The 26,604-nt window shown below is 52.1% G+C and overlaps 1 pseudogene; it reads right to left on the reverse strand.

Annotated features, from left to right (window-relative positions):
• Positions 1-478: 478 nt before the first annotated feature.
• Positions 479-24,943, reverse strand: LOC140418856 (uncharacterized; annotated as a pseudogene).
• Positions 24,944-26,604: the final 1,661 nt, after the last annotated feature.

Below are 26,604 nucleotides of genomic sequence, written 5' to 3' on the forward strand. Positions count from 1 at the left end.
CCGGATCATGGGGGTCTTACCTAGTGCATGGATTGATAATCCTGGTAGTTGTAATACTTGTCATAATGATGCTTAGCTTCCTGATGAAATGCTTGTGTAAAAGTGTCAGTGCAGCAGTAATTTCTCAACAGTTAATGCAGCAACATGAAGTGCGCCTTGAAGAGTTAATGGATGTGAAAGAAAGTGCAGAGGAACGTAAGAAAATGATAGAAGTACAGATAGAATGGGAGAGACTGAGACGATTGGCTATGGATTAGAAGTTATCATGAAATGATAAAAGGGGGGGAATGAGAATATGGCTCAAGCTATAGAATGACGTAGTCTGGCGCTAGAATCAAACTTTACGGGAAAAACAAAATGTTAGGTAAAGCTTTGTGTGAAGGAATGCCAAGACAGGCTGAGGTCACTTGTTTTTGTACCAGACAAATTGCAGTAACGGCCTTGAGAATGGTTGCGCTAGGCTGGAAGATAATAATAATTTTTTTATTTTTAAAAAAATTTTTATTAAAGGTTTTCATAAAATATCAATAACAAAATGAGAAAGAAAAAAGAACCCAACAGGGTTAAGTACAAAACACAATCTAATGGAAGATAATTATAATTAAACTAAAAGCACAGATGAAAGGCAAGGGGGGCTGCCTTCAGCAAAATGGAATGCGAGGGAGCTGCCCTCAGATGAACCAAAAACGTATAAGAACTGCTGATAGATGTATTGACTTTGGCCTGCTATTGTAACTCTCAAGAGATACAGTGGTCTTAGCCCCGGCTGAGAAATAAAACATATGTTAAAGTAACGAGGTGTTTGACTGATCATTTCATCCGGACTGGCTACAAAAGAATCCTCATGGGCGGCATGGTGACACAGCGGTTAGCACTTTTCCTCAGGTCGCCGAGGACCCGGGTTCGATCCCGGTCTCGGGTCACTGTCCATGTGGAGTTTGCACATTCTCTGCGTGGGTCTCACCTCCACAACCCAAAGATGTGCAGGGTAGGTGGATTGGCCACGCAAAATTGCCCATTAATTGGGAAAAAATTGGGCACTTTAAATTTAAAGTAGCACAGTGGTTAGCACTGTTGATTCACAGCGCCAGGGGCCCGGGTTCTATTCCCGGCTTGGGACACGTGGAGTCTGCACGTTCTCCCCGTGTCTGCGTGGGTTTCCTCTGGGTGCTCTGGTTTCCTGAAAGACATGCTGTTAGGCGAATTGGACATTCTGAATTCTCCCTCAGTGCACCCGAACAGACGCCGGGGTGTACCCATAAGACATAGGAGCAGAATTAGGCCACTCGGCCCATCAAATCTGCTCCGCCATTCAATCATGGCTGATATTTTTCTCATCCCCATTCTCCTGCCTTTTTCCCATAACCCCTGATCCCCTTGTTAATCAAGAATCTATCTATCTCGGTCTTAAAAACTCAGTTAATTGGCCTCCACAGCCTTCTGCAGCAAAGAGTTTCACAGATTCACCACCCTCTGGTTCAGGAAATTCCTCCTCACCTCTGTTTTAAAGGATTGTCCCTTTAGTCTGAGATTGTGTCCTCTGCCTCTAGTTTTTCCTACAAGTGGAAACATCCTCTACACATCCACTCTATCCAGGCCTTGCAGTATCCTATAAGTTTCAAGAAGATCCCCTCTCATCCTTCTAAACTCCGAGTACAGACACAGAGTCCTCAACCGTTCCTCATATGACAAGCTCTTAATTCCAGAGATTATTCTTGTGAACCTCCTCTGGACCCTTTCCAAGGACAGCAGTCCTTAGATACGGGGCCCAAAACTGCTCACAATACTCCAAATGGGGTTTGACCAGAGCCATATACAGCCTCAGAAGTACATCCCTGGTCTTGTATTCTAGCCCTCTCGACATGAATGCTAACATTGCATTTGCCTTCCTAACTGCCGACTGAACCTGCACGTTAACCTTAAGAGAATGGTGGATAAGGACTCCCAAGTCCCCTTGTGCTTCTAATTTTCTAAGCATTTCCCCATTTAGAAAATAGTCTATGCCTCTGTACCTCCTTCCAAAGTGCATAACCTCACACTTTTCCACATTGTATTCCATCTAATGGAACATATAACTTTTCTTGTTCGCCACGGTTGTATCACTTTTCCTTTTGGAATTTTGTTCCTTAATAGAACATATATTTGTTGTATAAATGTGAAATAAAAGTCACAAAATACCCAGAGGACTACAGGCTGCTTTCCCCTTTGAGAGAGAAAGCAAGAGAGAGAGAGAGAGCGAGCGAGCTGACTGGTGGTGATTTAATCTGAGGGTCACCACACCTCAGGCGAGGGGTAATGTTGATAAGGCCGGGCCTTCATGGCTAACCTCAACCGGTGTGGGAGTCGAACCGCGCGGTTAGCCTCACGCCGTATCACGAACCAGCCGTCCAGCCAACTGAGCTAACCGACCCCCTGGTAAATATGTAATAATTCCTAAAATATTAGCTGTTCCCTGTCTCCCACCAGTTTCCCAGTCCACCTCAGACAATTTGCCCCTCAAACACGGATAGTAACACCCAGATAAGTGAGTAACACCCGGATATTTTGTTTTTTAAATTTAAAATACCCAATTCTTTTTTTCCAATTGAGAGGCAACTTACCGTGGCCAATTTATCTACCCTGGAGTTTGGGGGCGAGACCCACTCAGACATGGGGAGAATATACAAACTCCAACAGGCAGTGACCCAGAGCCAGGATCGAACCCGGGTCCTTGGCACCATGATCCAGGTAAATTAAACCAAAAAAATGGTAACCACCAGGGCCCATCTCCATGGTACCATGGCATGATTTGGGAGGTTCCAAACAGAAATAGGAACTAAATATCTTCAAACTTCCAAACACACTTTCACTCTGTGATCCTTGTGCAATGTGAAGCCAGGTATTAGTAACAAGGCTCAAAGAGCATCAGCCCACTGGAGGCAAAGTGGTGAGACCGGCCAGTCCAGCAGCAGGAAACCCTCCGACCATCCCCACTGACCACCTGTCAGAATGAACAAAATGCAGTCCTGGATGCAGAGCAGAAACAATAACAACAGAATCCAACCCCTGTCATCAATTGTGAAATTGTTGGTGTCACAGCAGATGCGATGAAACATGCAATCCCGTCTCACATTGAGAGGTGGACGGCGTCTCCCCAGTGCGAACTCGCTGGTGTTTCCGCAGGTTTGATACTTGACTAAATCCTTTCCCACACCGAGAGCAGATGAATGGTCTCTCCCCAGTGTGAACTCGCTGGTGTCTCCGCAGGCCGGTTACTTGAGTGAATCCCTTCCCACACTGAGAGCAGGTGAATGGCTTCTCCCCAGTGTGAACTCGCTGATGTCTCCGCAGGGTGGATGAATCAATGAATCCCTTCCCACACTGAGAGCAGGTGAATGGCTTCTCCCCAGTGTGAACTCGCTGATGTTTCCGCAGGCGGGATAACTGACTGAATCTCTCCCCACAAAGAGAGCAGATGAACGACGTCGCCCCAGTGTGAACTCGCTGGTGTTTCCGTAGTATAGATGCTTCAGTAAATCCTTTCCCACACTGAGAGCAGGTGAACGGCCTCTCTCCGGTGTGAACTCGCTGGTGTGTCTACAGATGGGATCCTTGAGCAAATCCTTTCCCACACTGAGAGCAGGTGAATGGCCTCTCCCCAGTGTGAACTCGCTGGTGTCTCTGCAGGTTGAATCGTTGAGCAAATCCTTTCCCACACTGAGAGCAGGTGAATGGCCTCTCCCCAGTGTGAACTCGCTGGTGTGATTGCAGCTGGGATCCTTGAGCAAATCCTTTCCCACATTGAGAGCAGGTGAACGGCCTCACCTCAGTGTGAATGCGTCGATGAGTCTCCAGCTGCGATGGGACTCCGAATCCCTTCCCACAGTCCCCACATTTCCTCCGTTTCTCCATGTTTTGGGTCTCCTCGTGACTCTCCAGGTTGGACAATCAGTTCAGAACAGGGTATGGTCTCTGCCCACTGTGAATGTTATGTTTATTCAGGCTGTGTAACTGGTTAAAGCTCTTTCCACAGTCAGTTCAGTGGAACACTCTCACTCGGGTGTGTGTTGTGTGGATCTTGGTGCTTTTCCAGTCACACTGATATTTGAAATCTATAGCTGGCAGTTCGGGCAAACATTTCTCCTTCTAGATTCAAAGGCCGATGATATTCAGGTTAAAGGGAATCGAGTGACTGTCAGATCGAGACGTAACATTTGAGATTTCTGTCTGTAATTCCTCCTCGTCTAATATCCTGTAAAAACAATTTACAATATTCATCACTGTCAGTACAGGACAGAAATTCAGAACACACAATTCTAATTTCTATGTCACATTTTTTCCTCTCTCTTATTCCCCGAAAGCTGTAATTCTCCATCCCACACACTCCCTCCATTCTCACTCTGCTGTATCTAACATTCACCCTCCCTATTCTCTGAAGGTGCTGATTCAGGCTTATTGACAGACCCAAGCTCACAGATTCCTGTCCAGGAGATCACAACAAATATGAGCTGCAGTCGGCCATTCGGCCCATCGAGCCTGTTGAACCATTCAATGGGATCATTGGCTGATCTACCACAGCACCGTTTTCCCACACTATCCCCATATCCCTCGACGTCTTCAATATCTACAGGAGGACACAGAGAACCAAGTGGAGTGGCATAACAACAACAATCTCTCCCTCAATGTCAGCAAAACTAAAGAGCTGGTCATTGACTTCAGGAAGCGAAGTATCGTACACATCTCTGTCTGCATCAATTGTGTCGAGGTGGAGATGGTTGACAGCTTCAAATTCCGAGGTGTGCACAGCACCAACAATCTGTCCTGGACCACCCACGCCGACTCTACGACCAAGAAAGCACAACAGTGGCTATACTTTCTCAGGAAACTAAGGAAATTCAGCATGTTCACATTGACTCTTACCAACTTTTACAGATGCACCACAGAAAGCATCCCATCTGGCTGCATCACAGCCTGGTATAGCAACTTTTCGGCCCAAGACCGTAAGAAACTTCAGAGAGTCGTGAACACAGCCCAGTCCATCACACAAACCTGCCTCCCATCCATTGACTCCATCTACACCTCCCGCTGCCTGGGGAAAGTGGGCAGCATAATCAAAGACCCCTCCCACCCGGCTTACTCACTCTTCCAACTTCTTCCATCGGCCAGGAGATACAAAAGTCTGAGAACACGCATGAACAGACTCAAAAACAGCTTCTTCTCCGCTGTTACCAGACTCCTAAATGACCCTCTTATGGACTGACCTGATTAACACTACACCCCTGTATGCTTCACCCGATGCCGGTGTTTACGTAGTTACATTGTGTACCTTGTGTTGCCCTATTATGTATTTTCATTTATTTCCTTTTCTTTTCATGTATTTAATGATCTGTTGAGCTGCTCGCAGAAAAATACTTTTCACTGTACCTCGATACACGTGACAATAAACAAAATCCAAATTCAATCCAACACTGACGCACAAAAAACACCTGACCTACCTACCTAACCCCATTTGCCAGCAGTTGATCCATAGCCTTGAATGTTATGACGTGCCAGTCTTCATCCAGGTACTTTTTAAAGGATGTGAGGCAACCCGCCTCTACCACCCTCCCAGGCAGTGCATTCCAGATTGACCCCACCCTCTGGGTGAAAAGGTTTTTCCTCAAACCCCCCCTAAACCCCCTGCCCCTTGTGACTGACCCTTCAACTGAGGGGAACAGCTGCTCCCTACCCACCCTGTTCATGGCCCTCATAATCTTGTACACCTCGATCAGGTCGCCTTTCAGTCTTCTCTGCTCCAATGAAAATAACCCACACCTATCCAACCTCGCTTCATAACTTAAATGTTCCATCCCAGGCAACATCCTGGTGAATCGCCTCTTGACCCCCTCCAGTGCAATCACATCCTTCCTGTAATGTGGCGACCAGAACTGCACACAGTACTCCAGCTAATAATAATAATGATAATCTATATCAGTGTCACAAGTAGGCTTACATTAACACTGCAATGAAGTTACTGTGAAAATCTCCTCGTCGCCACAGTCCGGCGCCTGTTCGGGTACACAGAGGGAGAATTCAGAATGTCCAATTCACCGAACAAGAAGTCGTTCTCCATTTAGAAAATAGTCTGCCTCGATTCTTCCTTCCAAAGTGCACAACCTCACACTTTCCATATTCTATTACATCTGCCACTTCTTTTCCCACTCTCCTAACCTGTCCAAGTCCTTCTGCAGCCTCTCCGCTTCCTCAACACTATCTGTCCCTCTACACATCTTTCTATCATCTACAAGCTTAGCAACAGTGCTCTCTGTTCCTTCTTCCAGATCGTTAATGTATTGAATAGTTGTGGTCCAGCACTGACCCCTGTGGAACACCAATATTCACCAGGCTGCCATCCTGAAATAGACCCCTTTATCCCCACTCTCCTGTCAACTAATTCTCTTAACCATTTCAGTACCTTGCCCCTAACACCATGGGCTCTTATCTTTATTTTGCAGCCTGTTGTACGGCACCTTGTCAAACGCCTTCTGGAAACCCAAATGGATCATTTCCACTGGCTCTCCATTGTCTAACTTACTTTTTACCTCCTCAAAGAATTCTAACAGATTTGTCAGGCATGACCTCCCCTTGATGAAGCCGTGCTGACTCCGTCCTATTTTACCATGCACTTCCAAGAACTCCGGAATATCATCCTCAACAATGGACTCTAAATCTTATCAACAACCAAAGTCAGACTAACCGGCCAAAAATTTCTCATCTGCTACCTCTTGCCTTTCTTAAACTGGGGTGTGACATTCGTCACTTCCCTGTACCCCGGGAGTCCCTTGACTCCAGTGATCCCTGAAGGATTACCACCAATGGCCCCACAACCTCCGCAGTTATGTCCTTCGGTACCCTGGGGTGTAGTCCATCCGGTCTGGGTGTTTTATCCACCTTCAGACCTTTCAGCTTCCCCAGCACTTTCTCCTTAATGATGGCCACTACACTCACCTCTGCCCCCGACTTTCTTTCCTCCACTCCCAGTTTTCTCTTTCCCTCTCCTCTGTTGGACCGCCCTCCTTGCCCCTGGATTTGGAGCATCTTGTGAAGGCACTGCTGGTAGTACCGCTCCAGTGCTTTTGAGGTGCTTGCTCCAGGTTTTCCAAGTTTCTGAAGCCTTTAGAGGGTAGAAAGAATGAGGGATAGCCAAGAGCTCATGGAAAGCAATGGCATGCATGGTTTCACCAGCGCTGCCAATACAATTGATGACCTAAGCAGTCATGGCCCTTCCCACTGAGAGCAAAATGTGGAGGGGAACTCATCAAGGACAGAGTCAGTCAGTGCTCACTGGAGGGAACATTCTGAAGAACCCCTCGACCGAGACTCTGTCTTTGGCTTTAACGTCCTCAAATCCATTCCTCAGTATCCTGTCCGGCTCAGTCCACGTGGTACCCCGATCTGGAGCGGAGTGAAAAAGCCATTCAACAGCTGAAAAACAACACGGCCTCTGGAGCAGAATGAATCGCTGCTGAAATTCTGAAGCATGGCGGGGTTACACTCCTGGCATAGCTACACAATCTCATATTCCTCACCTGGGAAGATAAATGCATGCCAGGGATCTCAGAGACACTGTGACTATATTCAAGAAGAGAGACAAGTCTGATTGTGGTAACTGCACAGGCGACTCCCTGCTGTCTGCCACAGAGAAGATCACTGCCAGGATCCTCCTCAATGATCCCCTCTTTGTGGCCAAAGAGCTCCTTCCAGAGTCACAGTTAGGTTTTCTCCCTTCATGAGGCACCAAAGACATGATCTACACTACTTGACAAACCCAAGCAAAATACAAGGAACAGCACCAATCGCAGTTCTTGGTGTTTTCTGACCTCACAAAAACGCTTTATACCGTCAAAGTGATGTTTTATTCAGTATGTTTTTCAAATTTGGCTGTCCTCAGAATTTGGCCACCATCCTCCGCCTGCACAATGAGGACACACAAGCCATGATCCTCATCAATGGAAACACCAGAGACACTATTTAAGTGAAGACTGGGATCAGACAAGGCTGTGTCACTGCACCAACCCTCTTCCCCGTCACAGTAGCACAGTTGTTAGCACTGTTGCTTCACAGCACCAGGGACCTGGGTTTGATTCCTACTCAACCGGGACCTGGGATTCATGTCGCATTACATTCATCCCCCACCATCTGGCCTGCAAAATCCTACCAACTGTCCTGGCTTGATACAATTCACACCTCTTTAACCTGGGGTTACCCCATCTCTAGATCTGTAAAGATTTAATCACCTGCTAATGGTCGCATTCCAAGCATTGTCTGGCATCTTTGAATTTGTCTATACATGTGTTTATGGAACATACCTCTTCATTCACCTGAGGAAGGAGCAGCGCTCCGAAAGCTAGTGACATCGAAACAAACCTGTTGGACTTTAACCTGGTGCTGTAAGACTTCGTACTGTGCTCACCCCAGTCCAACGCCGGCATCTCCACATCATAGTTAATCACTGCAGTGTTAAAGTAAGCCTACTCATGACACAAATAAAAATTATGATCTCACCTCCGGCAAACTACCAGCGGGTGTGGAGATAATCGACAGGACAGGAAACCGACACCACCTTCAAAACAAAACCAGAATCAGTTCAACCTCAGACATTAAGCTCCAGTTTGCAAATGTCTGATCTGTTTGTTCAATCCATCTCCCTTGATTCTATAACCATTAATACTCTTGTCTCACAAACTTCTATGAATCTCAGTTTTTAGTTTCTATTGACAGAATCTGAACAGAATTCCAGATTTCACTATATTTTCTGTGAAGTGATTTCTGACATTGCTCCTGAACAGCCCAGTCTCAGTTAAACAAATAAATATCACTGATTTAGACATTTAAATGGTGACAATTGTTTTACTCTTAACTGGTTATGTAACAGTATTTCAAAAACATAATAATTTGAGTAAAACTCTGCGGAAGCTGGAAATGTGAAGTGAAAACAGAAAGTTGTGGAAATCCTCAGCAGGTTTGGCAGCTTCTGTGAAGAGAGAGAAAGAGAGTTAATATTTCCAATGCAATCTGATTCTTCTTCAGAACTGAGTGTTTGCAGCATTGTGATTTCATTCGGCAAACATACTGAATGTGAACTTTGTGGTTCTTACAGATATCTGGCTGTAAATCTGATTTCAGACCTTCCTCTGAACACTTTTCAACCTCAGCTCCAGCTCAGTGTCCTTCACTAAAGACCCGGAAAAAGAATCACCACCACAAGATGGCGGCGGCCGCCGGGTGTTGTCACCTGAGCGGAAACTCGCTCACTGCCTCTTCACATACTAAGATGGCCGCCTTAGCGCCCTGCTCCAAGAACAAAAGACTCGACTTCCATTCCCAAGATGGAGGCGGTTACCCCGGGGCCTGTCATCGGGGAGGAAGCCCCGCCCACTCCATCTTCCCTAACCAAGATGGCTGTCCCAGCGCTCCACGCCAGGAACAAAAAACCCGACTTCCATTCTCTAGGTGGTGGTGGTCGCCGGTTGCCCCGGGCCTGTAACAGGGGAGGAAGTCCCGCGCACTCCTTCTTCCCATACTAAGATGGCCACCCCAGCGCTCCGTTCCAAGAACAAAAGACCCCACTTCCTTTCCCAAGATGGCGGCCGGTTGCAGGGTAAATACAGACCCGGATTACCTTCTTCTTATTGGTCGTGACCCACCGTCAATCACTCCGGAGCCATTGTGAGCTAGAGCATGCGCAGTGCAGGTTGAAGCTGGACTCAGGCGGGTGAGTGGAGGCCCCAATAAGACCCATTGGTTTTATTGTCAGTCTGCAGACAGGAGCTGGAGAACTGAACCCAGGCAGAGGAGAGGGAGGGAGGGACAAAACTGGGAGTGGAGGAAAGAAATGGTGAGATGGGTTTGGATTTCAGCCCAGGGAGGAGGGAGACTGTGTGGGATGGGGATTTACAGCTTTGGGGGAACAAGAGAGGAAAAAATGTTCCAGAGAAACTAGAATTGTCTGTTCAGAATTTCTATCCTGGACTGACAGTGATGGCTTTTGTAAACTCCTTTTACAGGATATTAGAAGCAGAAGATTGGCCACAGAAAACTCAACCAAACATCAAGATCAGACAGAGTCACTCAATTCTTTAGAACCTGAATATCACAGTCTTTGAATGTGGAAGGAGTAATGTTTGTTTGTTCAGTTTGTGGGAAAAGATTTCAAACATCAATGTGATTGGAAAAGCACCGAGACCCACACAGACAGTGAGTGTTCCAGTGAACAGACTGGAAAGAGTTTTAACCGATTACATAGACAGAAAAACCATCACATCATTCACAGTGGGGAGAAACCGTCCATGTGTTCTTGTGTGGACGAGAGTTCAACTTGGCATTCAACCTGGAGAGACACAAGGACACCGGCACCATGGAGAAACCGTGGAAATGTGGGGACTGTTGGAAGGGATTCAGCTACCCTTCTGAACTGGAAATGCACCGACGCAGTCACACTGGGGAGAGGCCATTCACCTGCTCCACCTGTGGGAAGGGATTCACTCAGTTATCCAGCCTGCTGACACACCAGTATGTTCACACTGATCAGACACCTTTCAAATGTTCTGACTGTGAGAAGAAATTTAAACGCAAAAAAATCTGTTGAGACTCCAACTCATTCACAGTGAGGAGAAGCTATTCACCTGCTCCTTGTGTGGAAAGGGATTCACTGCTACATCTAACCTGCAGAAACATCAGCGAGTTCACACTGATAAAAGACCTTTTAAATGTCCAGACTGTGGGAAGTGCTTTAAAACGTCCGGGGAAGTGACCTGTCATCAACGTATTCACACTGACGAGAGACCATTCAGATGCTCTCACTGCGGGACTGGCTTCAGGCGATCATCTGAACTTACTGTACATCAGAGAATTCACACTGGGGAGAGACCGTTTACCTGCTCTGTGTGTGGGAAGGGATTCATTCAGTCTTATCACCTACTGAAACACCAACAAATTCACTCTGATATAAAACCTTTTAAATGTTTTGACTGTGAGCAGAGCTTTCGAAGCAGCAATGAGCTGATGATACACCAGCGAGTTCACGCTGGAGAGAAATCGTTCACCTGCCCCGAGTGCGGGAATGGATTCACTGACTTACAACTTATGCTGAAACACCAGCGACTTCATGAGTGTCTCCAGGGATTGGATTTGGCTGTTTTCGCTGCTGTCAATCAGATCCAGAACTGAATGTGTGGGTTAACCCTGAGGTGTGTAAGAAACATGCCCCAGTCACTCTCTTCCATGGTTCAGAGCTCCGAGATACAGACAAAAGGCTCCTTTACAACTGTGTTTAGAGTCAACAAGATTAATTCCCGTACCAGCCTCCCCGAAGAGGCGCCAGAATGTGGCGACTCGGGGCTTTTCACAGTAACTTCATTGAACCCTACTTGTGACAATAAGCGATTTTCATTTCGTGATGAATGCTGGAAACTGCAAGATTTTAGTCCAGGAGTCAAGAGTTTACCCAAAAACGGGATCCAAGTCATTGGTAATTTTAAAGCAATTTATGAAAAAGCAACAGTTTAGATTTGGTACACCAGCTAAATCGGCAGGAAATACATGTGACCCACAACATGTGAGAATGGCTCACTGGTCCCGGATCAGGGAGATGCTGATCTCTGGGGCTGGAGGTGACAGTCTCCTCGGAATGGTTTACCGATCCCGGATCAGACACTCGGACAGATGAAGCCGATCCCCGGGGCGGAGGTGACAGTCTCTTCGGAATAGTTTACCGATCCCGGATCAATCACTCGGACAGAAGGAGCTGATCTCTGGGGCTGGAGGTGACAGTCTCCTCGGAATGGTTTACCGATCCCGGATCAATCACTCGGACAGATGGAGCTGATCTCTGGGGCTGGAGGTGACAGTCTCCTCGGAATGGTTTACTGATCCCGGATCAGACACTCGGACAGATGGAGCTGATCTCTGGGGCTGGAGGTGACAGTCTCCTCGGAATGGTTTACTGATCCCGGATCAGACACTCGGACAGATGGAGCTGGAGGTGACAGTCTCCTCGGAATGGTTTACTGATCCCGGATCAGACACTGGGACAGATGGAGCTGATCCTCGGGGCTGGAGGTGACAGTCTCCTCGGAATGGTTTACTGATCCCGGATCAGACACTCGGACAGATGGAGCTGATCCTCGGGGCTGGAGGTGACAGTCTCCTCGGAATGGTTTACTGATCCCAGATCAGACACTCGGACAGATGGAGCTGGAGGTGACAGTCTCCTCAGAATGGTTTACTGATCCCGGATCAGACACTGGGACAGATGGAGCTGATCTCCGGGGTTGGAGGTGACGTTCTCCTCGGAATGGTTTACTGACCCCGGATCAGACACTCGGACAGATGGAGCTGATCTCTGGGGCTGGAGGTGACAGTCTCCTCGGAATGGTTTACTGATCCCGGATCAGACACTTGGACAGATGGAGCTGGAGGTGACAGTCTCCTCGGAATGGTTTACTGATCCCGGATCAGACACTGGGACAGATGGAGCTGATCTCCGGGGCTGGAGGTGACGGTCTCCTCGGAATGGTTTACTGATCCCGGATCAGACACTCGGACAGATGGAGCTGATCTCCGGGGCTGGAGGTGACAGTCTCCTCGGAATGGTTTACTGATCCCGGATCAGTCACTCGGACAGATGGAGCTGATCTCCGGGGCTGGAGTCTCTTGTGTTCTCCTTCCTCTGGATCCAGTCAGAGTGTTTGGTGTTAGTCTGAATCCAGCACCGATCACTTTGAAAATCTTTCCTGTCCAAAGTGATTTTCCTGTCGAACCGTTTTAACCTTTACTCAGACAGTTGGTTTATATTTGGGTCGTCAGATCCAACCTTCGCCAGTTTAGAAATCTGGGGCGTCAATCTCCGACCCCCCATTCGGAGAATGGCCGTTGGCCGCCGTGAATCCCGCCCCCGCCGGTTGCCGAAGTCTCCGAAGGGAGAAAAGTCGGCGGGGCGTTAATGTAGCCGCTGCCGCGGAGAATGTCACGGGTCTGCGCACGGCAGCCGATTTTCGGCCTGCCGATATTCTCCCTTCCGGATGGGCCGAAGTCCCATCGACGTGATGACCGTTCACGTCGACGTAAATTAAACCTCCTTTTCATCGGCGTGACCCGGTGCTCCAGGCTCACGCCGACCAGCGTGGAGGCGAGTGACAGCCTGGGGGGGTTGGCTCTGGGCAGGCGATGGCGTGGCCGCAGTCTGAATGCGTGATGAGAGGTGTGTGCCGGGTTGTGTGTGTGTGTGTGTGTGCGGCGGGGGGGGGGGGGCGGGGGTGGTTAGAGTAGGCTGGGCTCCGGGGGAGTGCCGGGAGGGGGTCCGTGCCGGGGAGGGGGATGGGGGGGTCCGTGCCGGGGTGGAGGTTGGAGGGGGGGGGTCCGTGCCGGGGTGGAGGTTGGGGGGGGGGGGGTCCGTGCCGGGGTGGAGATTGGGGGGGAGTCCGTGCCGGGGTGGAGGTTGGGGGGGGGGGGGGGGGTCCGTGCCGGGGTGGAGGTTGGGGGGGGTCCGTGCTGGGGAGGGGGATGGGGGGGTCCGTGCCGGGGTGGAGGTTGGGGGGGTGTCCGTGCCGGTGAGGGGGATGGGGGGGGGGTCCGTGCTGGTGAGGGGGATGGGGGGGGGATCCGTGCTGGGGAGGGGGGGTCCGTGCTGGGGAGGGGGATGGGGGGTCCGTGCCGGGGTGGAGGTTGGGGGGGGGTCCGTGCCGGGGAGGGGGATGGGGTGGGGTCCGTGCCGGGGAGGAGGTTGGGGGGGGGGGGGGGGTCCGTGCAGTTGAGGTTGGGGGGGGTCCGTGCCGGGGAGGGGGATGGCGGGGGGGGTGTCCGTGCTGGGGAGGGGGATCCGTGCCGGGTTGGAGGTTGGGGGGGGTCCGTGCCGGGGAGGGGGATGGGGGGGGGTACGTGCTGGGGAGGGGGATGGGGGGGTCCGTGCCGGGGTGGAGGTTGGGGGGGTGGTCCGTGCCGGGGAGGGGGGTCGTGCTTGGGAGGGGGATGGGGGGGTCCGCGCCGGGGTGGAGGTTGGGGGGTGGTCCGTGCCGGGGTGGAGGTTGGGGGGGGTCCGTGCTGGGGTGGGGGATGGGGGGGTCCGTGCCGGGGTGGAGGTTGGGGGGGGGTCCGTGCCGGGGTGGAGGTGGGGGGGGGGGGAGTCCGTGCCGGGGAGGGGGATGGGGGGGGGGTCCGTGCCGGGGAGGGGGATGGGGGTGTCCGTGCCGGGGTGGAGGTTGGGGGGGGGTCCGTGCTGGGGTGGGGGATGGGGGTGTCCGTGCCGGGGTGGAGGTTGGGGGGGGGGGGTCCGTGCCGGGGTGGAGGTTGGGGGGGGGGGGGGGGGGAGTCCGTGCCGGGGAGGGGGATGTGGGGGGGGGGGTCCGTGCCGGGGAGGGGGATGGGAGGGCAAGTGAGTTGGTCCACCTGGCCAGGTGCCAGCCTCCAACAGTTGGACCCATGCGGTCCATGCCACCTTGCTGGGGGGAGGAGGGGATACGGGCAATGATGACATGTCGTCGTTCCCCTCCCCCCACCAGGCCGTCATGTTTTCAGATCATCCAGCGATGTTGGCCGCCGTGGCGGTAGCCGCTCATGTCTATGTTGCCCTGGATGAGGAGGAGGAGGAGGAGGAGCGTGCCAGGCTGCTGCAGAGGGGCAGGCGGCAGCCGCCCAGGCTGGAGGGACACCTGACCGACAGGACGAGGAGGGGGAGGAGGACGTCGCGGCCCCACGGCAACGGAGGCACCCGAGGGCGCCCCGTGTGTACCGGCCCAGGCAGTCATACCAGGACCTCACGGACCGGGAATGCAGGAGGAGACTCCGGATGAGCCGGGAAACCGTGGCACACATCTGCCACCTGCTGGCACACCTGTCACCGCGTGGCACTGGCGGGGGACACCCTCTCCCCGTGTCCGTCAAGGTTACGGTGGCCCTGAACTTTTATGCAACGGGGTCATTCCAGGCACCGAGTGGGGACCTGTCCGGCATATCGCACACATCGGTGCACCGGTGCATCCGGGCAGTGACAGATGCCCTATATGCCATGGTGCACCGCTACATCCGCTTCCCCGTGGACCGGGCCAGCCAAGATGCCCGGGCCGTGGGCTTCTCTGCCATGGCCGGGTTCCCCATGGTCCAGGGCGCGATCGATGGGATGCACGTCGCCGTGTGGCCACCTGCAGATAACAGGGCCGTGTTCACTAATAGGAAGGAGACCTATTCGATGAACGTACAGGTGGTCTGCGACCACCGCATGATGATCCTGCACGTCTGCGCCCGTCACCCAGGCAGTGTACACGACTCATTCGTGTTGTCGCGGTCATCCATCCCCGGCATGTACGAGGGACGCCATCCCCGGCTGAGGGGCTGGTTGCTGGGCGACAGGGGCTACCCATTGCGATCGTGGCTGATGACGCCTATACGGAGGCTACGCAATGAGGCGGAAAACCGCTACAATGATGCCCATGTAGCGACAAGGGGAGTGATCGAGAGGTGCTTTGGCGTGCTGAAGATGCGTTTCAGGTGCCTGGACCTCTCTGGGGGCGCCCTCCAGTATCGGTCAGATAGGGTCAGCCGCATTATTGTGGTATGCTGCGTCCTGCACAACATAGCCCAACAGAGGGGCGATGTGCCGCAGGCAGAGGAGGGCGGAGTGGAGGAGCAGCAGGAAGAGGCGCAGTCCTCCCCAGATGAGGGGGATGGGGGTAATGGTCAGGGCAGACGGGGTAGACACAGGCGGGTGGCTGTCCACCGTTACCGGCTGGCCCAGCGGGCACGGGACAGACTGATAGACGCCCGCTTCACTGACTAGATGGGCATGGGAATCGGGTAGTATGGCCACAGACCGCACACCATGGCAACAGCCGACCACCCACACCCCCCACCCATCCACCCACCCGCACCCTCACCCCCCTCCCCAACCCCACCCACATGCACACCACCCCCCCCATTGCCGATCCACCTGCGGCACAACGGGCCGGGCTCACACAGTTGCGGGTGGACGCGTGTCTATCGCAGGCCATGGAGGATGATGACAACCCGCCCTGCGGTGAGCTCCTGGCTCTACATCGTTGGACTATGTCTGACCCATGGCCACAGTACCACCATCCACCCGGACCATCCCTGCATGCGGCTGTGACACTGCAGCGCACGGTCCCGTCCTCTGCCCGGGGGATGTTGATGGCGGCCCAGGGGGAAGGGGGCAGACTCACCTGGGGCTGAGGTAAGACCACCCCTCACACACACACTTGCGCTCAACGTAAATGACACCCCCGCACACTTTGGACAGAGCACAAAGGCAGCTTCTGTAGGTGTAACATTGACTTTAATAACCAAAGGAGTTCATGCACGTGCCCTAGCCCCTAAAACTCATCTGTGCCCTGCAACCGTGCCAACTTACTCAGTGTCTAATTGTTTGGCCTTACGGGCCCTTTGACTACGTCTACGTGGTTCCCCAGATGGTACAGCAGAACTGGAGGTGGACTCCTGTAATTCCTGTCCTCTGACACTGGATCCCTTTGGCGGCCGTTTCCTGGGGCGTCCTGGCCTAGATGGGCCAGGCTGCGGCCCGGGCGACTGGGATGGCGAGCTGCCAGCCTGTCTTGCCCGTTGCCCACCCGATGCACCTGGGACGGAAGGGGGGGGGGGGAGTCCGAGGTGTCGCGGTGTACCGGGACCTCCCCTACAGAGGGAGCCGGGACGGACCACACCACCTCCTCCTCCCTCGGGGTCCCCGATGGCCCCCAGACCTCTACATGGGTGGGGGATGCGAACGGACTGGCCATCCGACGCCCCCCCCGACATCTGGCGCTGCCAGTCCTGGAGGCCCGTGCTGGTATCGACAGGGGTCTGCAGGTTTGCAGCCATGGAGCCCAGGGGGTTGGCAAACCCTGTCTGTGACAGTGCGACGCCGGCTCGCACATGGCCACTGGCGCCGATGCCCTCAGCGATGGCCTGCTGAGACTGGGCCATGGCCTGCAGAGACTGGGCCATGGCCTGCAGAGACTGGGCCATGGCCTGCAGAGACTGGGCCATGGCCTGCAGAGACTGGGCCATGGCCTGCAGAGACTGGGCTATGGCGTTGAGCGCCTCTGCCATCTGGCGCTGGCACTGGCTCATGGCCTCCTGTGAGAGGGCAGCCATTTCCTGGGCCACAGACGCCGCCTGCACGGAAAGCCTCAGGCCTCGCAAACCGTTCCCCATGTCTGACACCGTCGCACCCATTGCCTCCACCGCGGACGCCACCCGTGCGGTATCGGCCTGGGTGGCACGCATGACCGGCACCACTCCCAGCTCCTGGACGCGGGTGGACTCCTCCACCTGCGACCGCAGCCGCCGCAAGCCGCCCGTCACCCTCTTCGCTCGTCTCTGGGTCGGTGGTTGCATCAGATCTATGTGTGGGTGTGGTAACTCCAGGAACCCGGGTTCCATCTGGGCGGCAGATGTTCGCTTGGGCTAGGCTGCCCTCCGACCGCCCGGCCCCTCTGCTGCTCCTACCTCCACCTGCTGTACCGGGACGGCTGTGTTGTGCGCACCAGTGAGTGTACCAGACGCCTCATCACTAAAGTGCCCAACCGTGGTGAGTGTTTCTGCAATGGTGGAGGGTGTTGGTGACAGCAGTGGCGTTGTGTCGTGCTCTTCGTCCCACTCTGAGTCCATGGCACTTTGGGGTGGGGGTTCGTCTCCACCCATCCACTCTGAGTCACTGTCCGGTATTTCGTCTTCCTGGGTAGTGCTGTCCCGGGTACTGCTGTCCCGGGTAGTGGTGTCCCGGGCAGTGGTGTCCCGGGCAGTGGTGTCCCGGGCAGTGGTGTCCCGGGTAGTGGTGTCCTGGCTCGGATGTGACGGGGGCCTGTGGCTGCCCCCCTCGTCGCTGGGTGGTCGATCCCGCACGTGACGGGGGTGTCGTCTCCCTGTTGCTCCAGGTCTTTCCGTCTCCCGTGGTGTGCGAGGGGCATCCTGCGGGCGTCGCATGCTGGAGGGTGCGGGTCTCTCCGTCTCCCATGGCCTCCGAGGGGCATCCTGCGGGCGTCGCATGCTGGAGGGTGCGGGTCTCTCCGTCTCCCGTGGTCTCCGAGGGGCATCCTGAGGGCGGTCTGCATCTGCGGGGATGGGTGCCTGGACGTTTGGTCCTGCGATACACAATGAAGCATGCATGGTTAGACATCAGGCAGTGATCAGGTGATACGGGGAGGGGGATATAGGGGAGGGGGGATATGGGGACGGGCTGTCGATGGCTCACTTGCTAGTACGCCCCCGACCTCTGCATCAGCAACCTCCCGGTCCTCAGGTCCGCCAGCCAGTTCCAGGGCCCTTTCCTGGTGTTCGGTCAGTGGCCTCTCATCAGCGGGGCCTCCTCCAGTCCTCACATGCTCCCTATTGTTGTGTGCGCGCTTCTCCTGTGGGGGGGGGGGGGGTGGCAGGGGTAAAAGGCAACACTGTTAGGCAGGTATATGAATGCACGCCATCGGTTGCGCGTGCATTGCAGAGGTTAAGGTTAGGGATGGATTCACTTGGGGATATGGGGGAGGGGGGATATGGGGGAGGGGGGATATGGGGGAGGGGGGATATGGGGGAGGGGGGATATGGGGGAGGGGGGGATATGGGGGAGGGGGGGATATGGGGGAGGGGGGATATGGGGAGGGGGAATATGGGGGAGGGGGGATATGGGGGATATGGGGAGGGGGATATGGGGTGGGGGGATATGGGGAGGGGGATATGGGGGAGGGGGGATATGGGGGTGGGGGGATATGGGGGAGGGGGGATATGGGGGTGGGGGATATGGGGGTGGGAGATATGGGGGTGGGGGATATGGGGGTGGGGGGATATGGGGGTGGGAGATATGGGGGTGGGGGATATGGGGGTGGGGGGATATGGGGGAGGGGGATATGGGGGAGGGGGGATATGGGGGAGGGGGGATATGGGGGAGGGGGGATATGGGGGAGGGGGGATATGGGGGAGGGGGGATATGGGGGAGGGGGGATATGGGGGAGGGGGATATGGGGGAGGGGGGATATGGGGGAGGGGGGATATGGGGAGGGGGGATATGGGGGAGGGGGGATATGGGGGAGGGGGGATATGGGGGAGGGGGGATATGGGGGAGGGGGGATATGGGGGAGGGGGATGATATGGGGGAGGGGGATGATATGGGGGAGGGGGATGATATGGGGGAGGGGGATGATATGGGGGAGGGGGATGATATGGGGGAGGGGGGATATGGGGGAGGGGGGATATGGGGGAGGGGGGATATGGGGAGGGGGATATGGGGAGGGGGGATATGGGGGAGGGGGATATGGGGGAGGGGGATATGGGGGAGGGGTGATATTGGGGAGGGGGGATATGGGGGAGGGGGGATATGGGGGAGGGGGGGATATGGGGGAGGGGGGATATGGGGGAGGGGGGGATATGGGGGAGGGGGGGATATGGGGGAGGGGGGGATATGGGGGCTATGGGGGAGGGGGATATGGGGAGGCTCACCCTGCCTGCTCTGACGAGGTCGTTCACCTTCTTGTGGCACTGGGTGCCTGTCCGTGGTGTTAGGGCCACAGCGGTGACGGCCTCTGCCACCTCCCTCCACAGACGCCGGCTGTGGCGTGGGGCAACTCTGCGGCCGTGCCCGGGATACAGGGCGTCCCTCCTCTGCTCCACCGTGTCCAGGAGCGCCTCCACATCGCGTGACTCGAACCTCGGGGGGCAGCGCAGCCTTATGAGCCGTCACGCCGTGCGGCGCGTATGATGCTGCACGGCGTGAACCACTGCGCAAGCGCGGATCCCGTTACGTCGCTGCTAGCCCATTTCGAGCCGGAGACTATCGACCCATTTTTCCGACGTGACGCAAGTCGGATTTGCGCCGTGTTTTGCGCCGATCGGCGGACTTTCCGCCGATAACGGAGAATTTCGCCCCTGGTTTCAGGGTTTGTAACAGAGAGAACAGGCCTGTGCTGTGTGTGTCACCCAGCAAGCTGCTGTGGAAGCTTTGTTACTGAGAGCCAGAGAGAGCTCGTTCTATTCACAGTCAATGAATTTCTGACATTTTATCATAGAATTTACAGTGCAGAAGGAGGCCATTTGGCCCATCGGGTCTGCACCGGCTCTTGGAAAGAGCAACCTACCCAAGGTCAACACCTCCACCCTATCCCCATAACCCAGTAATCCCACCCATCACGACGGGCAATTTTGGACACTAAGGGCAATTTATCATGGCCAATCCACCTAACCTGTGCATCTTTGGACTGTGGGAGGAAACCGGAGCACCCGGAGGAAACCCACGCTGACACGGGGAGAATGTGTAGACTCCGTACAGACAGTGACCCAAGCCGGGAATCGAACCTGGGACCCTGGAGCTGTGAAGCAATTGTGCTATCCACAATGCTACCGTGCTGCCCCCTTATCATATTAGAAATAAGCAGAAAACCTAAATTCTAAAGTTAGTCTCAGCGGCCGTGACAACTATCATCGATTGTTGGAAAAACCCATCTGGTTCACTCATGCCCTTTAGGGAGGGAAATCTGCCGCCTTTACCTGGTCTGGCCTCCATGTGACTCCAGACCCACAGTAATATGTTTGACTCTAGTGCCGAGCAGGCCACTCAGTTGAAGGGAAATTAGGGATGGGTAACAAATCCCGACCTTTCCAGTGACGTCCACATCCCATAAAACAATCCAAAATAAATCCTCACCCCCTTCAGCTCCCCCGACATGCTTCACTCCACCATTGGCAGAGGCACTTTCACCTACCGAGGTCCTGATTGAGCTGCTGTCTTTCCCCATTCTTGTTCAGTTTTTCAATATTTATATATTTAAATCTCGATTGAAACATAGTCTTGTTGTGACGCTGAGATCCAGAGGATTTTAAATCTGTTAAAGTCAATCCCCATCGAGTACACAGGACTCAACTGGTCAGAACTTTTTATGTCATAAATAAACCAAGATCTTACAAGATGTTTATCGGGGAGTTGTTTTTCTCTGAGACCAGGGATGGTCAAACTCTGTCCCAAAGTTCAGATATGGGCCTTGAGCCTGGGCTATGGGGCCCACGTACATGGAGCATTATTCCTGGATGTCCTTTATCCCTGAATTTAATCACATCCCAATTGGGGGCCATGCCGTCAGCTGACTGTACTCTAAGCTCTGGAATTTCATCCCTAAACCTCTACTTTTCCACTTCATTTTCCACCTTTAAAACTCTCCTTATAACAAAACTCTCTGAACAAGACTTTGGTCATCTGACCCAATGTGTCCTCATATTCCTGTGAAACTGCTTGGCACATTTAATAATGTTTAAAATCGTGATGTAAGTATAAGGTGTCATCGTTCAGTCAGACCTAATCTGATCACTGAGTGAGTGAGTTATTTGTTAGAATGAGAGTGAAGGAGTGGGATTGATTCACAGCCTGAGTCACCAGTTTAAGGACAGGAGGAGAGAGAATCTGGAGAGGAGAAAAGAATCAGGAGGAGACTGGAGACTGAATCTGGAACAATGAGCAGAGAGGGGGAGGGGAGTGTGTGGGACTGAGATTCATAGATTTGGGAGAATGCACCATAGAAACTGGAATGGTCTGTTCTGAATTTCTATCCTGCATTTACACTGAAAACCTCCTTTTACTGGGAGTTAGAGGGAGAGGATTTGCAGACAGAAAATTCAACGTCACAATCTTGACAAGATCTTTCAGAATGACTTATTCCATGTGTCTGATTATGAAAGGAGAATGATTGATCTTTCTGTGGGGAAAGTTTTAAACAATAATTTTGACTGAGAAAGCCTGGGACACACAGACACAAGGGCCAGCAGTGCATCTCGGATTCAAACATGAGGTGTGCAAACGGGTCTGGTTTAGTGTCAGACGTTACTAGGGAGGGGAATGGAGCTGGTAGCTCGGGAATGAAAACAATGAATTTGATTTTCCCAATATTTAATTGGAGGAAATGTCTGCTCATCCACCACTGGATATCAGACAAACAGGCTGAGAATTTAACAAAGGTGGAGAAGTGGAGAGAGGTGGTGGTAGAGCTGGGAGAGGAGAGGGGTGCTGGAGATGGGGCAGTAATTTGTAAGGATGGTGGAGTCAAGGGTTTGCTTTTTGACAAGGGTCGAATGACAGCAGAAGGGGAGGGACAGTACCTGATAGAGAAAAGATTCAACTAAGTCAGTGAACATGGGGAAGTTGGGTGATCTGTTTTGTGGGAATAGGCTCGATGGAGCAGGAGCTGGATCTCATGGACAAGATGAGCTCTGAGAGGGCATGAGGGAAGATGGTAGAGAAGCTAGAGAAAGATGCAGTTCTGTGGAAAGATCATTTAGATCCGAAGATTAACTCTGATTCTCCTCCACATTGCTGGAGGATGTGCTGATGACAGGGGGACTGGAGAAGGGGGTAGTGTCAGCGGTCTACGGAGCTCTTTTGGAAGAGGAGAAGGCATCACTGGAAGGGATCAAAGGAAAATGAGAGGAAGAGTTGGGAGAGGAAATGGAGGAGGGGTTCTGGTGTGAGGTGCAGCGGAGAGTGAATGCCTCTACCTTGTGTGCAAGGTTGGAGCTGATACAGCTGAAATGAAAATGAAAAAAAAAGAAAAATGAAATGAAAATCGCTTATTGTCACAAGTAGGCTTCAAATGAAGTTACTGTGAAAAGCCCCTAGTCGCCACATTCCGGCGCCTGTTCGGGAGGCTGGTATGGTGGTATACAGAGCACACCTCGCGAGGGCAAGGATGAGCCGATTCTTTGAAGGAGTCGAAGATGTGTGTGAACGCTGCGGGGGGAGGGGGGGTCCAGGTCGCCATATTTGGGGTAGGAGACCATATTTGGGGTGTTGGACCGGCCAGGGTTGGAAACGGGTGCGGAGGCACATGTTGTAGCCTTCGCCTCGTTGATCGCCCGAAGACGGAACCTGATGGGTGGGAGAGCAACCTCTCCACCCTGGCGCGGCGGGGGGATCTGTTGGAATTTTTGACTCTTGAGAAGGTTAAGTTTGAACTGAGGGGAAGGACATAGAGGTTCGACAATTCATGGACATTATTCATTATGCACTTTCATGAACTGGATAACATCGAACATTAGTTTGGGGGGGGGGGCGATAATGGGGGATTCCTGATTCCTTTTTGTCAGTTGTTTATGTGAACATGTGGGTGAATGTTTTGGGTTTGGTGGGAGGATGGGATTGTTGTTATTGATATGGGGATTGACATATTTGTTACTGATTATTGTTTATTGTTGGTGGGTGTAAATTTGGGAGAAAATGATTCTCTCTTCACAGATGCTGCCAGATCTGCTGAGTTTATCCAGAATTTTCTGTTTTATCTCAGATTTCAAGAACCTGCAGTATTTTGCTTTTATTAAATTAACTCTTGAGCTGATAAATGGTGTTAATGAGCACAAAATAGAAGTTTTACTGCTTTATAAAGCTCTGATAAAGCCACAATTTGAGTATTGCATCCATTTTTGGTCACCACTCTTCAGGAAGAATGTGAAGGTCCTTGAGAAGGTGCAGAAGAGATTTTGCAGTATGGTTCCGGCAGAGGTGGTTGAGGAGATTTAATTCAGATGTAGAAGATTCTGATGGGTTTAGGTAAAATAGACAAAGAAAATCCGTTCCCATTCACTGGTTGCACAAGAACTCAGGGACATATTCAGGTTTTGTAAAAGATATGGGAGATGTGAAGGGGATCGATTTTGCAGTCAATGGTAATGACCCTAAAGTTGAGGCTGAGGGGAGGGCAGAAATGGACACGATGAATATTTTCAAAAGGCAATTGGATAAATATTTAATGGAAATAAACCTGCGAGGATCGAGGGATGGAACAGGGGAATGGGACTGACTGGACTGGTCTTGCGAACTAGCATAGACTCAGTGGGCCGAATAGCCTCCGCTGTGCCACAATGACTATGACTATTTTCTGTAATCACATCGTATAATTTAACTTTGGGATTCAGCAGTGGCACAGTGGTTAGCACTGCTGCCTCACAGCATCAGGGACCCGGGTTCAATTCCAGCCTTTGTTGGAGTTTATACATTCTTCCCTTGTCTGCATGGTGCTCCGGTTTCCTCACCGTCCAAAGATGTGCAGGTTAGTGGATTGGCTATCCAAATTGCCTCGTAATGTCCAAGGATGTGCAGTTCAAGTTCTGGGTTATGCGTATTGGGTGGGGTGGATGGACGAAGCATAAATGGGGAGAGTGCTCATTTTGAAGGGTTGGTGCTGGATGCGCCCCCCCCCCCCTCCCCCCCTCTGCACTGTAGGGATTCTTTGATCACTCAAGGAAATCTGTGCTCTGCTCTCCCTCTGAGGCCATTCTATTCTCCCAAGATTTGTTGCCCAGAGTTGAGTTTTCAAGGTGTGGTCGAACCAGGGTTTCTGAATCTCGGGGTTTTTCCAGTCACACTGGGACCTGAAATCTTCCCTCACAGACAGAACAGACAAACATTTTACCTTGCACACTCAGATGCTGCTGATATTCAGGTTCTGATGTATCGCTGACTCTGTCAGATCACAATGTGATTCTTGGTTTGAGTTTCCCATCGATCAATGCTCCACTTATAACTTCCTGAAAAAGAAAGTTACAAAGACCTTCAACTGTTTGTCTAAGATATAAATTGAGGTGACATAAAATTTGTCTTGGTTTGAGTTTGCTGTGTGTAAATCCTCCCCTTCTAACCCCCTGTAAAAGGAGTTTCCAGAATCCATCACTGTCAGTCACAACATTCTCTCCTCCTGCCGACAGGCCAGGGAGCACTGCGCATGCGCCCTGCTTCAATATGGCTGCCGTTATTCTGGGCCTGTGGCGCACAGCAGCCCAACAACGTCCTTTGCAAACACAGGATCAGAAGCTTCTTATTCGGGGTTTGAGGCATTCATGCTGTGTTTATAAAGCCCCCTTCCCAGCCACTCCGCTGTCTCTGCCCCCACACCTCGCGACCCCGTGACTCAGTTCATCGGATCATTTTTCCCCTCGCCGCCCAAGTCCAGGCACGTGCCGCACTGCGCATGCCCCATTCAGAGGCCGCACTGCGCATGCTCTCGTCAGAGACTGCACTGCGCATTCTCCACTTACAGCTTGGTGGTGCGCCTGCGCAGGAAGCTCCTGCGGGCTGAATAGGACATAGTCTTCCACGCGGAGAATGCTGGGTCTTTATCCACCATTAAAATGCAATATTGATCAATCGAATTTGTTGCTTTGTGATCCGATTTCAATTGGAGCCACGTGCCAAGATGTCACATTATTAAATTAATTGATACAGCAACCAAAGTGCATATGAAGTATCTGAATGGTACTAAATGGGCGGCACGGTGACATAGTGGCTAGCACTGCTGCTTCACAGCGCCAGAGACCCGGGTTCAATTCCGGCCTCGGATAACTGTGGGAAGATTGCAGTTTCTCCCCGTGTCTGTGTGGATTTCCTCCCACAGTCCGAAGATGTGCAGGTTAGGTGGATTGGCCGCGATATATTGGTGTACAAAAGATTAGGTGGGTCACCGGGATAGGGTGAAAGCATGGGATTAACTGGGGTGCTCTTTCCAAGGGCTGGTGCAGGCTCGAATGGCCTCCTGCTGCACTGTAGATTCTATGATTCTTCCTCCAGTGTGACTGAGCTGTTATGTCAGCAAATATGATGACCGAGTGAATTCATTTCCACATTCGCCTGGAGGCACATTCACCTTGGACCCAAGATGGCGCCGGAGCGTGGCGACTCTCTGTGAGCTCTACCAAATAGATCCCCTTTTTACATCTCTTATAATCGTACTAATCTTTTAAAACTAATTGAACACGAACATTAACACTAACCTTTACTCCTGTATGCTTCACCCGATGCCGGTGTCTATGTATTTACATTGTGGACCTTGTATTGCCCTTTTATGTATTTTCTTTCTATTTTCTTTTCTTTAATGTACTAAATGATCGGTTTGAGCTCCTCTTAGAAAAATACTTTTCACTGTTCCTCAGTACACGTGACAATAAACAAATCCAAATCCAAAGGATTTTGTGGTGGGATTTTACACCTGTGATTGAAGCTCAGTCAGTGAATTTAAACCCTTCTACTAATGAGTTCCACATTCTTAGCACTGTTCAGTCGAAGAAAAGCCAAAAAATACTACAGATGATGGAAATCTGAATTAACAACAAAAATAATAATCTAATAATAATCTTTATTAGAGTCACAAGTAGGCTTACATTAACACTGCAATGAAGTTACTGTGAAAAGCCCCGAGTCGCCACATTCCGGCGCCTGTTTGGAAACACTGGGGGAGAATTTAGAATGTCCAATTTACCTAACAAGCACGTCCTTCAGGACATGTGGGAGGAAACTGGAGCACTCGGAGGAAACTCACGCAGATACGGGGAGAACGAGCAGACTCTGCACAGACAGTGACCCAAGCCAGAATCGAAATACTCACAGATCTGGTAGTGTCTGTGGAGAGAGTGACATGGTTTACATTTCATGTCTAAGATCTTTCATCAGAACTACACTGCATCAGCACAGATCTGAAAGGTCAACTGTTTCTCAATCCCCAGATGTTGCCAGATATGCTGGGTATTTCTAGTATTTTCTATTTTAATGTCCAGTGGGCTAAACAGCTGGCTTGTGATGCAGAGCAAGGCCAGCAGCGCGGGTTCAATTCCCGTACCGGC

Source organism: Scyliorhinus torazame, chromosome 5 (genome assembly GCF_047496885.1).
Source record: "Scyliorhinus torazame isolate Kashiwa2021f chromosome 5, sScyTor2.1, whole genome shotgun sequence".
NCBI lineage: Eukaryota > Metazoa > Chordata > Chondrichthyes > Carcharhiniformes > Scyliorhinidae > Scyliorhinus > Scyliorhinus torazame.